This window comes from Gadus morhua, chromosome 2 (genome assembly GCF_902167405.1).
Source record: "Gadus morhua chromosome 2, gadMor3.0, whole genome shotgun sequence".
In the NCBI taxonomy this organism is placed as follows: domain Eukaryota; kingdom Metazoa; phylum Chordata; class Actinopteri; order Gadiformes; family Gadidae; genus Gadus; species Gadus morhua.
Genome location: NC_044049.1, coordinates 16,917,758 through 16,929,106, shown reverse-complemented (window position 1 = coordinate 16,929,106; position 11,349 = coordinate 16,917,758). Strand labels below are relative to the sequence as shown.

Here is an 11,349-nt window from a genome sequence, read left to right as displayed (position 1 = left end):
ATGTTTATCGGTTAGGCTTAGGGTTAGAGTTGGGGTTAATATTTCCATTCATTCATCATTTTTTTTATAATATACATAGGCTAACACGCTAGGGGGGGAATGGTTGCATTACATTACATTTATTTAGCTGACTCTTTTGTCTAAATCGAGTAACTGCATTCAAAAACTAAGATGAACCACTAAAAGTGCCCGTTGTTGCACCTGTTGGCTTTACCAACTGAAATAATTTTGCGTGACAACTGCCAGCATTCTCAACTGTATTCCACACACCCACTATCAATGCTTATCGTTAAGGGGTTTTGAATATAACCAGGGGTGACCACAAAACCCTACTCCTCACCTACAAAGCTCTCCACAACCTAGCCCCCAGTTACCTCTGCGACCTCCTCCAAGAATACACTCCCTCCCGCTCCCTCCGCTCAACCTCTGCTGGACTACTATGTATCCCCACATCACAACTCATTACAATGGGTGGCCGGTCATTCAGCTGTTCAGCACCCAGACTCTTGAACTCCCTCCCCCCACACATAAAACAGTCAGACACCATTACAACCTTCAAGTCACAACTCAAAACTCACCTGTTCAAACTCGCACACAACGTCTAACTGATCACTGTCTTGATTGTTTGTTTGTTTTGTCTTGTTTTTGTTTTATTTATTTATTTATTTTTTCCACAATGTCTTGTTTTTAAACGATTTATGATAACTTTATGCTCTGTAAGGTGACCTTGGGTGCCTTGAAAGGCGCCTCTAAATTAAATGTATTATTATTATTATTATTATAAATTGTTATTATCTTTAGTTAAATCAATGTTTTAGGTTATTATCTACCAAACAAGGTATAGATATTTACAGGGACAAAGGACTACTTTGCAACCAGAAACTTTGTATTCAGCACAGGTAGGCCCCCCCCCGAGCCCGAACACAGGCTGATTTATGTAGCGGCTGGGTCTGGTGAGAAACTAGCAGGCCGTCGTTTGGTCTGGGAGCTATTCAAACAAAAACAACAACAAAAGGCAAGCTGTGGGTTTTCATTCAAGCAACCCTTTTATCATTTTCCCTGAGAAGAATAACATTGCAAGCAAAAGTTGGAAATGTTTCTCGATAAGTTCAAATGCTTTCTTTTTAACACACGCTTTAAAGTCAAAAGAAGCCCAAGTCATACACAGGACGGATTGCAAGCATAATGAAATAATGGAATACAATTTCAGCGATACTGAAAAGTATAGATTGCATTTGACTATATTATATTATAAATATATTTGACTGACTCATATACAGTATCGGAAATATTAAATACACTCAGACCAAGAGGCAGCCATGACCGTCTGTTGAGCGACTACCATGTAGTTGCTATAGCGGCCTAAAGGTGGCTCGCTGGTGGCTGGATGCAGAAAGATCCACCACCTTTCTAGGTCAATGAGTAAAATTTGATTGAATTCTGGTATACAAAGCCAGTACTTATTTTCTTTCTTCTGTTAGGATGGACTATTGCGATGCTCAGGGCCGTAGCACCAAATCCTGGGCCCCCCTGCGCCAGGTTGTTGACGGGGGGGGGGGGGGGGGGGAGGGGGGGGTCCGGAGCGATTGTTGACGGGGGGGGGGGGGGCCGGAGCGATTGTTGACGGGGGGGGGGGGGGGGGGGACTGGCCAAAGGGTAAAAAAAAATGTTTTTGTTGTTTTTGTTGTGGGGGCCCCCCCACAACTGTCCCCTTTGTCCCCGCAGTCCGACGGCCCTGGCGATGCTGCCATTCAATTCCAACAATCAATAAACCCAAGTATGGATAGTCTCCACACGAAAAATATCATGCAATGGCTCCCCACTTAATGCCCAATGTACAGCTGAACAGTTGTGCGTAAACCAATAGCTGACGTCCAAGATGCAATCATATAAATGTCCATATTTTTACAGTGCATGATTCAGACTGTAAGAAGTAAGGGAAAAACAAGGGAGGGAAAACAAAGGCACAAAGAGTCTTACAGCAGGTAGAGTGGGAGTCACTGACAGGGGAAGGTTGAAAAGACAAAGACTGAGGATGGCAAATATTCCCCTCAATATACGCTAAGTCCGGAATTTTATGCACAATCACATTTTCTTGTGTTTGCTCTATTAAGCTGGAGGTCTTAAACACTGCCATTTACAATTTGAGCTGTGAAGGAGAATCTGCTTTGATGATTTGCAGCCGGCTTGTTAGCAACCTCGAGGAAGATGCCTCACCCCCAAAGGACGATCATAAGCAGATATCAATCATAAGATAAGCAGCAGTTATTCACCCCTTGTCAGTTAGCTCTGTAACATACACCACCATTTTTACTATAAGCAACCCACCATAATGATCCCATTCACAAGCAGATCTGACTTTGATTGGCTATGATCTTTCTTGGATTCCCAAGCACTCCTTCATTTCTTTTCCTGAGGAATCCTCAGACAAAATAATGAGCAAATACCTATCAATCTACTTTCCGTCAAAGCATGAATCCGGCGTATTTTGGTTTGTGTTTTGTTCCTATCGCTGAGCTCTGCTTTGAGAATTCAATTTCTGTCTGTGTACTCTTCCTCATGGCCAGCAGCTGTCCAATCATCAGTACAGGTAGAGCACCATTGTTTGTAATCTTTTGGGTGAGAGTCATTCATAAACAATTTATTTTACTGCAATGCATAAGTGCTTCATGAGCTGCAAATATTCTGCGTGCAGAGAATCTCTCATATCATTAGTATTCAGTGTAGATCTATGCAATAGATCAATGGCAATTTAAATAGATCATAGAAAAACGACAAACAGTGCATATCAATGTAATTAGCTGCATTTTATTGATGAAAACATATCCAAGTGTACATCAGAAATCAATGTCATAAATTATGACATGGAAACACACCGTGTCGCATGAAAATGTTCTATGCTACGTTAAATAATTGCCGCTACTACCATATGGCAGCTAGGGAACTGCTTACTTCAGGGCCTTGGTTACGCTCGTTGCTTAAAGGCAACATCTGCAGACTTTTCTTGTTGTTACCAGGATGAGCCTTGCGGCGGTGGAAGGATTGGAGGCAGTGGTGGGATGTGAGCAAGGCCGTTGGCCTGAATTTATTCAGGTACAAAAAAAATGGTCCGTATGGAGGCAAAAATGAATGAACAAAAACCGAAATCAATAATTCAAAATAACTCAACATCTAAACATTCACTAATCCAAAAACCGTCTTCCCCTCGGCACTAATGAAGCCCTTGGCTGGCCTAAGGGCCAGGTGTTGTCACCAGCTCACCTCAGACCCTTCTGCCCCACCTACATGATTTGCACCCGAATATATCCTACCTGGCCCAAACCATCTCACTCTTAATTCAATTAACCCTCCCCTACACATTTCTGATTTACCTATCCCCACCCCTAGTTACACCCCTTACTACCGACCTATTTGTCTAAACCCCATCCTTACCCCCTACTTCCCTGACACCTACAATATTCCTCAAGTACCCCAACACACCCTCTCTCCCCACACACTTGGTCTCGCCCGTCTGACGTCACCCCCACAACGCACAAATGTTCTCCCGGACTTCACGTCGGGTCCTCCCGCAGCACCCGACACCCGGAAGCCAGCGCAACCGTAACGTGAGTGTTTTTTTTACGATGTCCTTGTTTGTGCCATGTCCGGCTTCCTCCTAACGTATGTTTTTTGTGTGTTGCAGGTGGCGTCATGAAAGTGTTTGAATGTTTAACTGTGTGCGTTTAATAAAAGGGTATTTGTAAATCCCGGTGTCAGTCCTGTTTGTGTCCATTGCCTGTGGTAACGGGCAGCCGCACCGTTACACCTGTGAAAAGGACCATTCCACTTCTGCATTATTATTATGCTCCAGTTCTTCTTATTTGAGTCCTTACGGTAGTATCCCGATTGAGGTATAGCGGAAGCCTTGTGCCTCAATTCAGGAGCTGAAGGCATGAAGGTGTTGTTTACATTGCTTGAAGCCAGGGATCGGTCGACATCCTGCCTGGATCGTGTCCACAAACTATGATAAGATTGTATCCCAGCGTGAGCATAAACCATCTTGGACAACGAGATGCAAGATTCCATCTGGGACTGTCCACACCGGAAAGCTAATCAGTGAATATTGATCTCACCTGTGTTCAATTATTTTGACTACCTGAGTTTCTAAATGTGTTCTTGTTGTTTGCTTGAATCTACTTGTATAGTTTAGACTGGCATTTTTTTAAATTTTCCATCAATGGTTTTGCCTCTGCTCAAAGAACTGAATGTGTCCGTCTTTCGTTCATAACGATCTGCATATGGTTCCACACAACAGTATTTCTAACCAATAGTAATTGAGATTACCTTCTGGCTCGGATCACTTTCTCTAGTTCTGCACATCCTCATCACTTATGCATTGAGCCGACATCACATTAAAGAAACTGACTTGTTCTCTTGTGATATAACTTCCATTTCAAATCATATTGAAATTGGGGCAATGGACTCCCAATTAGGAAAAAGTGGGAGTCAGTGAAATCTGTAGCCTATTAAAAGTAAAGCTAAAGTAAAGTTGTTCATTTGAGCAAGGACACACACTCACACAAGTACAAACACAGACTCCCATTTACAAAGTCACAAAACATGAAGCTGCTTAACATAATCAGGGGGGGCACTCGCGCGCGCACACACACACACACACACACACACACACACACACACACACTCACACACTATTTAACTCTCTCTCTCTCTCTCTCTCTCTCTCTCATTACACACACACATACGCAGTCTAAACTCAATTAACCAGAAGCTAATTATTATTTTCACATCAAACCTGGGGCTTTCCTGGGCCCCGTTTCCCGATAACGATGGATCTTCGCTCGTACGATCATTCTCCCGATGGATCTTGCGATCCATCGATAATTTCTTTGTCGCGTTTCCCGAAACTCCTCTTAACGTGAACGCGCATTCGCTGCACTCACGACGTCGTAGGATTGTAACTGTCTACTGACACGGTGCTGAAATGGGCTCCGTAGGAGGGGGAGACGCAGGAATGTCGCAGGAAAATTGTGTTAAAAAGGGTTAAAATATATCCCCATCAAGGACAACAGCAGAGTAGCCTACGAAAAAAAATAGACTGCAATTATATGAATGCAAAAGACATTAAAACACAATTGATTAGGCTTAAACCGACATATATCAGTCCTAATCCTGAATGCACTGTGCGTTTCACGGCATTTTCCCCCCTTAAATAATTCCTCTTCACACCTGTGAATAACCCGGGAGACGTCCATGATGAGGAATACAACGAAGCCCACCGTCTGGCCCGGTGCATCGTTGAGCGCACGATCGGGAGGTGGAAGTTGCGCTTTAGATGCCTTCACAAGTCAGGCGGAGGGCTCCAGTTTTCGCCGGCCAAGTCATGCGCCGTGATATGTGTGACGGCTATGTTGCACAACATTGCAGCTAAGGCTGGGGTGGCATTGCTTGAACCGGAGGACGCTGAGGACGATGACGACGAGGAAGATCGGTGTGAGGACGGCCTCCCTCATAACTACGCGGCTGGTTTTCATGCGCGTCGAAGAGTGATTGAGACTTTTTCAACCCCCTCCACCCTCCCACATGTCACTAAACATTCCCGTCAACGTGACCAATCCCCACCATATCCCAGCCTTTTGCCTGCTCCTTTGCTTGTTTTTTATAATTTATTTTATTTCTTTATTTTTAATTTTTTTAATTTCTTTTAATTTTATTTTATTTTTTACATTATTTTATGCTATGTTTTATGAGTAGCCTATGTCAGTCTGCACAAATCCCCCCACTTTCTCTCACACATTTTGAGTGCCCTGCCTGCGCAAACATTTTCTGGACTGTCCCGTTTTATTTTGGCCATTTTAACATCTTTATTAATAAATTAATTAATAATCTTTATTAATGACCAAACTAAGAACATAAAGGCGCAATGCGTTTTAATAAAACGCATCCAATAGACGGAATGTCCGATGGTGACGCCACTGAGGCTATAGCTGACGATGCTCTTAGCGTCCTACGAGTACCTACGAGCACCCCTGGAGTACTCGTTAGCTACGAGCGTTTTCAAGACGTTCGTTCCCAACGATGCTTTCGGGAAACGCGGTGAAAACTCTACGATGCCCTTTCGACGCACTTCACGATCCACTTAGGCTAACGACGCTTTCGGGAAACGGGGCCCTGGACCAGAGAGCTGTGTCGGTATTTAGCTTGCCGAGCATCAACAAACCATGACATTTTCCCCTCAGCCTTCAACCTTCTCCTCTTCTGGGCCCTGATTGGATGGTGCAAGGCCGCATTTGAAAGAATACAAAAGCTGTGATTGAATGCATGGACGTTTGTAATTATCTTTTAATTGTTGTGATTACTCCACAGCAAAGGACATGATTATGATTTAGTTTGACTCGCTGATTCGTTGAACTGGAGAACAGCGGACCAATTAGGAATCAATAGTTGCTAATAATTGTATTGCATTATTGTGTGTGATCATATTAAATGTTAACATCATAATTCATAATTCATTCAATATTCATGCGGTATGGTTCAGTCATGATGACAACCAGTGACTGGTCAATAGCAATATTTAATATGGGCTGTGTTCTCTGATGCAGCGAGAGCAAAGTGCATTCAATACTTTTCCTTATGAAGAATGATCTTTTGAAATGATCAGCAGTTTGAACCTTTGGAGTTATTAGATAATGTTATTATGGTAAAAGTGTAATCTCCTGTCATTTAGCAGACAATTTGAGTCTTAGCGACATACAGTGATTATTTTTAAGCCACATTGTGGTTAGGTGTCTTAAATGGCTTCAAGTAAACTGCCGACATCGGGGCTACGACCCCACAACGTTTCAGCTGGGAAGTCAAAAACCCTAACCTACTGATACTATCCTGTGTGTGTGTGTGTGTCTGTGTTAAACACCATTAAAATGGATCAGGGCCACAGGGAGGGAACTCTAGTGGGGAAATAAACCCCAACCACAGGGATGAGCCCACTCTTACTGCTGAAGGGCCCACATAAGCAAGCTAGCATGCTTAACATGCTAACTGCTGATGCATCACAAGCAGCTCTTCATTCGAGTGGGAGGTTGAGTAAGAAAACACTTAGAATGGGAGGGCTTCGACTCCCCGAGATAGAGCAAGCGCAGATGGAGGAGGATGTGGAGTGTTCAAATATATCAGGGTCGGCTCAGCTGGTCACGTAATGGGGCATCATGGGATACGGAACCTCTGCTCTCTGTTAATTAAGATTAGCGACAAACGGGAATTGTACTTGCAAATTGTCAAACATTCTGGTAGAAATTCTGGGAATATTTGTTTTCATTAAATAAATTGATGTCGTTTTAAAGGCACCCAGTGCAACTTTCGAGGCTTAAAAATAAACATTCAATTTCTAGTCTTTTTTACACGTAGTAAGTTTCAATAACTCCATACCATTACATACCGACAGTCAAGCAGCAAAGATGAGACGTCGTTGTGTGGTGAGAACTGATAGAAAATCGATAACAACAACAATGCCGCCATTTTCTTTATTTTTTGTACCTACAATAAATAAAGCAGGCTTCCAGTCAATGGAAAAATGGCTTCTCCCCACCGGCGATTGTTGTTGTTTACGATTTTCTATCAGTTCTCACCACACAGCGACGTCTCATCTTTGCTCCTTGAATGTCGATATGTAATGGTATGGAGTTATTGAAACTTACTACGTGTAAAAAAGACTAGAAATTGAATGTTTATTTTTCATTGAATGTTTACATAAAGTTGCACTGGGTGCCTTTAAGGATTAATTTAAAAAAATGTTTTCCATCTGTTTAATGATCAGAACATGACATCAAAAGGCTACATTGAGAGTTAAAAACTAAACAAAACTGTTCTGTGTGGCTCCGGGGGAGGGCCATAGACTTTAATTAGCGATAGATTTCGCGCAACATGATTTTTTGCCACCAGCTACTGAAGTGGCCCATATTTTCTGAATCCATCCAATAAAAATAAGACAAAAGATATTATTATTGAATCAAGCCCTGGGTTGATGGCGTGGTCCAGGCTAAACTGAGATCCTTGTCCGCCTCATATATCTCTGGGGACCAGTACAGGAAGGCAAGATATACCAAAGAGGCCGTCAGAGGAGCAACAAGGGCATATAGGACGAAGGTTGGGTCTAGCTACCACAGGTCTGACCTTAGGTGCAATGGTAGCTATCACTTCCAGAGAAGTAAGGCAGAGTAAGTACTCTGCCTTACTAACAGAGTAGCTGAACCCCTTTTACACTTGCTTTGAGAGAGGCAGCGACCCCTCTGCAGTACCTGAGTGTCGAGCCAAATGATGGACTACATTAACTTTAGCTGAGGTGAGGTCATCGCTCGAAAAGATCAAACGTTGCAAGGCGCCAGCCCAAAGGTGGCATAATACCAGGCCAGGCCCCCAGAGGCTGGTCAGCTAGCAGAGGTCTACGGTGACATCTTTAACCTCTCCCTCAGCCTGTTTGTTCTCCCCCGCTGAATCAACAGCATGAACGACCATCGCCCGCAGCAGGGACCTCTGTCTTTATGAGGTGGTTGGGGCAGCCACTCGAATCATCCCCCTTGCTCTTCTGAACGCTCCCATGGACCCTGTATAGTTCGCAAACCGGCCCAAAGGATCCACGGATGACGTCATCACCCTGACGGTGTACCCCGACCTCTCCCGCCTGAACGGATGGAACATGTATGTGTGGAGGCTATTCACAGGCTGCAGCTCTGCACATTTGACCATTGTGGGCCACATCAGTGACAGTGATGACTCCTGTCTACTGAGAGCCTACTGAGTGGGGAAGTGGGTAACCTGGCAGCATAGTGTGGGAAGACAACCTCTCACGTTAAAGGATATGTTCCGGAACTAGGAGGCTATGGGAGGGGGAGCATGCAGCCAGACACATCAATGGAAATGCCTAGGAAAGGGTCAGCAGCTTCAGGTTCCTTGGGGCTGCCCTTCAACAATGACCGTACCTGGGATGCCCACACAGACTAGGGGGGTCCAATTAGTTTGGAAACGTCTCTTCTTCCTGAGAATACTGAAGAACTCATCTTATGCTCTTGAGGGTATTCTGACTAGCTGCCTCACAGTGGTCTTATAGCCTGCAGAGCCAAGGAGTTTGAGGTCGGACGCAGGGTTGTCTACAGAACAAATCATTGGCAGAGAGCTACCAGCCCTACAGGATGCCTACCACACAAGCTGCCTCAGGAAAGGATTATAAAGGACTCCCACCAGCCAGCACATCAACCTTCTACTCTGCTGTCATCCGGCAGGTGATACCGGAGCATCCGGTCTCACACCGACAGATTTAATGGCAGTTTTTAGCTCAGAGCCATCAGGCTCCCAGCAGTCTGTGATACACATGTCACTTTACAATCTTATTAACCAAAATACCTCAGAATTGCATTTTACTTTGACTGTTGCTGACTGGATCTTTACATTATAACAAAATAAAAAAAGATTACTTTTTATATTATAAATATTACTAACCTGTAAGAAACGTATTGCTTTGTAGTGTATTTATATCTATATACTGTATAGTTGTATTTAATTTTTCTCTAGCACATTCTTCAATATAATGCCCTAAATTGGTAGTTGCTGTTGCCAGTGGATTTCAGTGGTAAGTCTTCCCCTTTGTTGTTCTGATAATAAAGGACTTGAACTTGAACTTGAACTTGAACTACAAGTAAATCGCTTCCACCGGGGCTTCACAAACAGGTGGGCATGTTTGTCGCCCGGCCAGGGCCGGTTCCTACAATACAGCCGGGCCCCCAGAGAATGATAACAAAGCCAGTGTATGGTCATGACAGGAGAAGGTCCGTCTTATGTGTGTCATTTCAGTTTCTGCTGTTAGTCACCCTTATATCCACACACTCACACACACACTCACGCACATGCATGCACACACACACATGCACACACACTCACGTACACTTAAATATACCCACGCACACACAAACACACATGGACAAACACACACACACACACACACACACACACACACACACACACACACACACACACACACACACACACACACACACACACACACACACACAAGCACACACACACACCGACATACAGACAAACACACAAACGCATGCACATGCACACATAGGAATGCACTCGCCCCAATGTTTTTCTCCCAATCCTGATCGTATTAAGTGTAACAGGTTGACGATGGACATTTCCCTATTGCTATTCGATGCATGTCCCTCTGTTCACAAAGCACTCTCTTGTCACTGTAATTAAGCAATACACACATACGCTTTTTTGTGCTGCCTTTTCAATTCTGTCAGGGTTTGCGTCAATTTTAGTCTTCCTCCTACAACACTATTTCTTTGTGTTCATCGTTCAGGGTTTGTTAAAGTCTCTGTCTGTCCTCCCCCCCTTTTCCACACTCAACTTTTGTTAGCGAGACTTCATTATGTGCACGTCCGCAATGAAAGGAAAAATTCTCTCTCTCTCTCTCTCGCTCGCTATTTCTCTCTGTCAATCAATTTGTTGTTCCCCGGTTTCCATCCCTCTGCCTGTCTATGTTCTCTCATTGTTAGATCTTTCTCCCTCTCCCCGCTCTTCTTTATGTCAAATATGTGTCTTGACATTTCTTTCATTTCTTTGTCTTTCTCTCTTTCGCCTCATTTTCCCCCTCCTCTATCCGACTCTCCACCACTTGACCTCCGCCCCCGCCCGGACCAATTTCCCGCTCACACTCGCCAACGCTCATCATTTTCAAGTGTTTTTTTTCCTCTCTCTCTCTCTCTCTCTCTCTCTCTCTCTCTCTCTCTCTCTCTCTCTCTCACTCTCTCTCTCTCTCTCTCTCTCTCTCTCTCTCTCTCTCTCTCTCTCTCTCTCTCTCTCTTTCTCTCTCTCTCTCTCTCTCTTCATGTCATTTTCACGCCCACCTTCAAGACCCCCCCCCTCATCCCCCCCAACCCCATCTCTGGTTCACCTCTTCCCATGCATTCCAATCAATACAGTACAGTGAGCCCCTGTAACCTCCACCCCCTTACCCACTGACGCACAGACACAGACCCCCTCCAAACGAAACCATTAGAACGTTCCGACGGCACTTTGTCGCGGTAAGGAGCGTCAGTTGTAAATCTGTCTGCCCGACCGCGCTCCATAATACCCGTTATTTCCATCACGGCTTTGCCAGGCCTCGGACCGCACCCCTCCGCATCAGGAGGGTAAAAAAAGAGACAGGACAAGAGAGAAGATTTCCTGCTGGCTGGCGAATGGTAATCTGGAGGCCTGCGTTTTTATTTTGGCAAGACAGCGAGGACAATAAAAAGGGGGGGGGGGGGGGGGGAGTGGAAGGAGCTGCTTCTTATCTCGTCCTTTCACATC

General features: G+C 44.4%; 1 long non-coding RNA gene across 1 annotated transcript; it reads left to right on the top strand.

Annotated features, from left to right (window-relative positions):
- The first annotated feature begins 3,099 nt into the window (after nucleotides 1-3,099).
- On the top strand, nucleotides 3,100-3,744 carry LOC115534993 (uncharacterized). The gene is made up of 2 exons (XR_003974416.1): nucleotides 3,100-3,605; nucleotides 3,683-3,744. It is a non-coding gene; the product is annotated as an uncharacterized LOC115534993 (long non-coding RNA).
- Nucleotides 3,745-11,349: the final 7,605 nt, after the last annotated feature.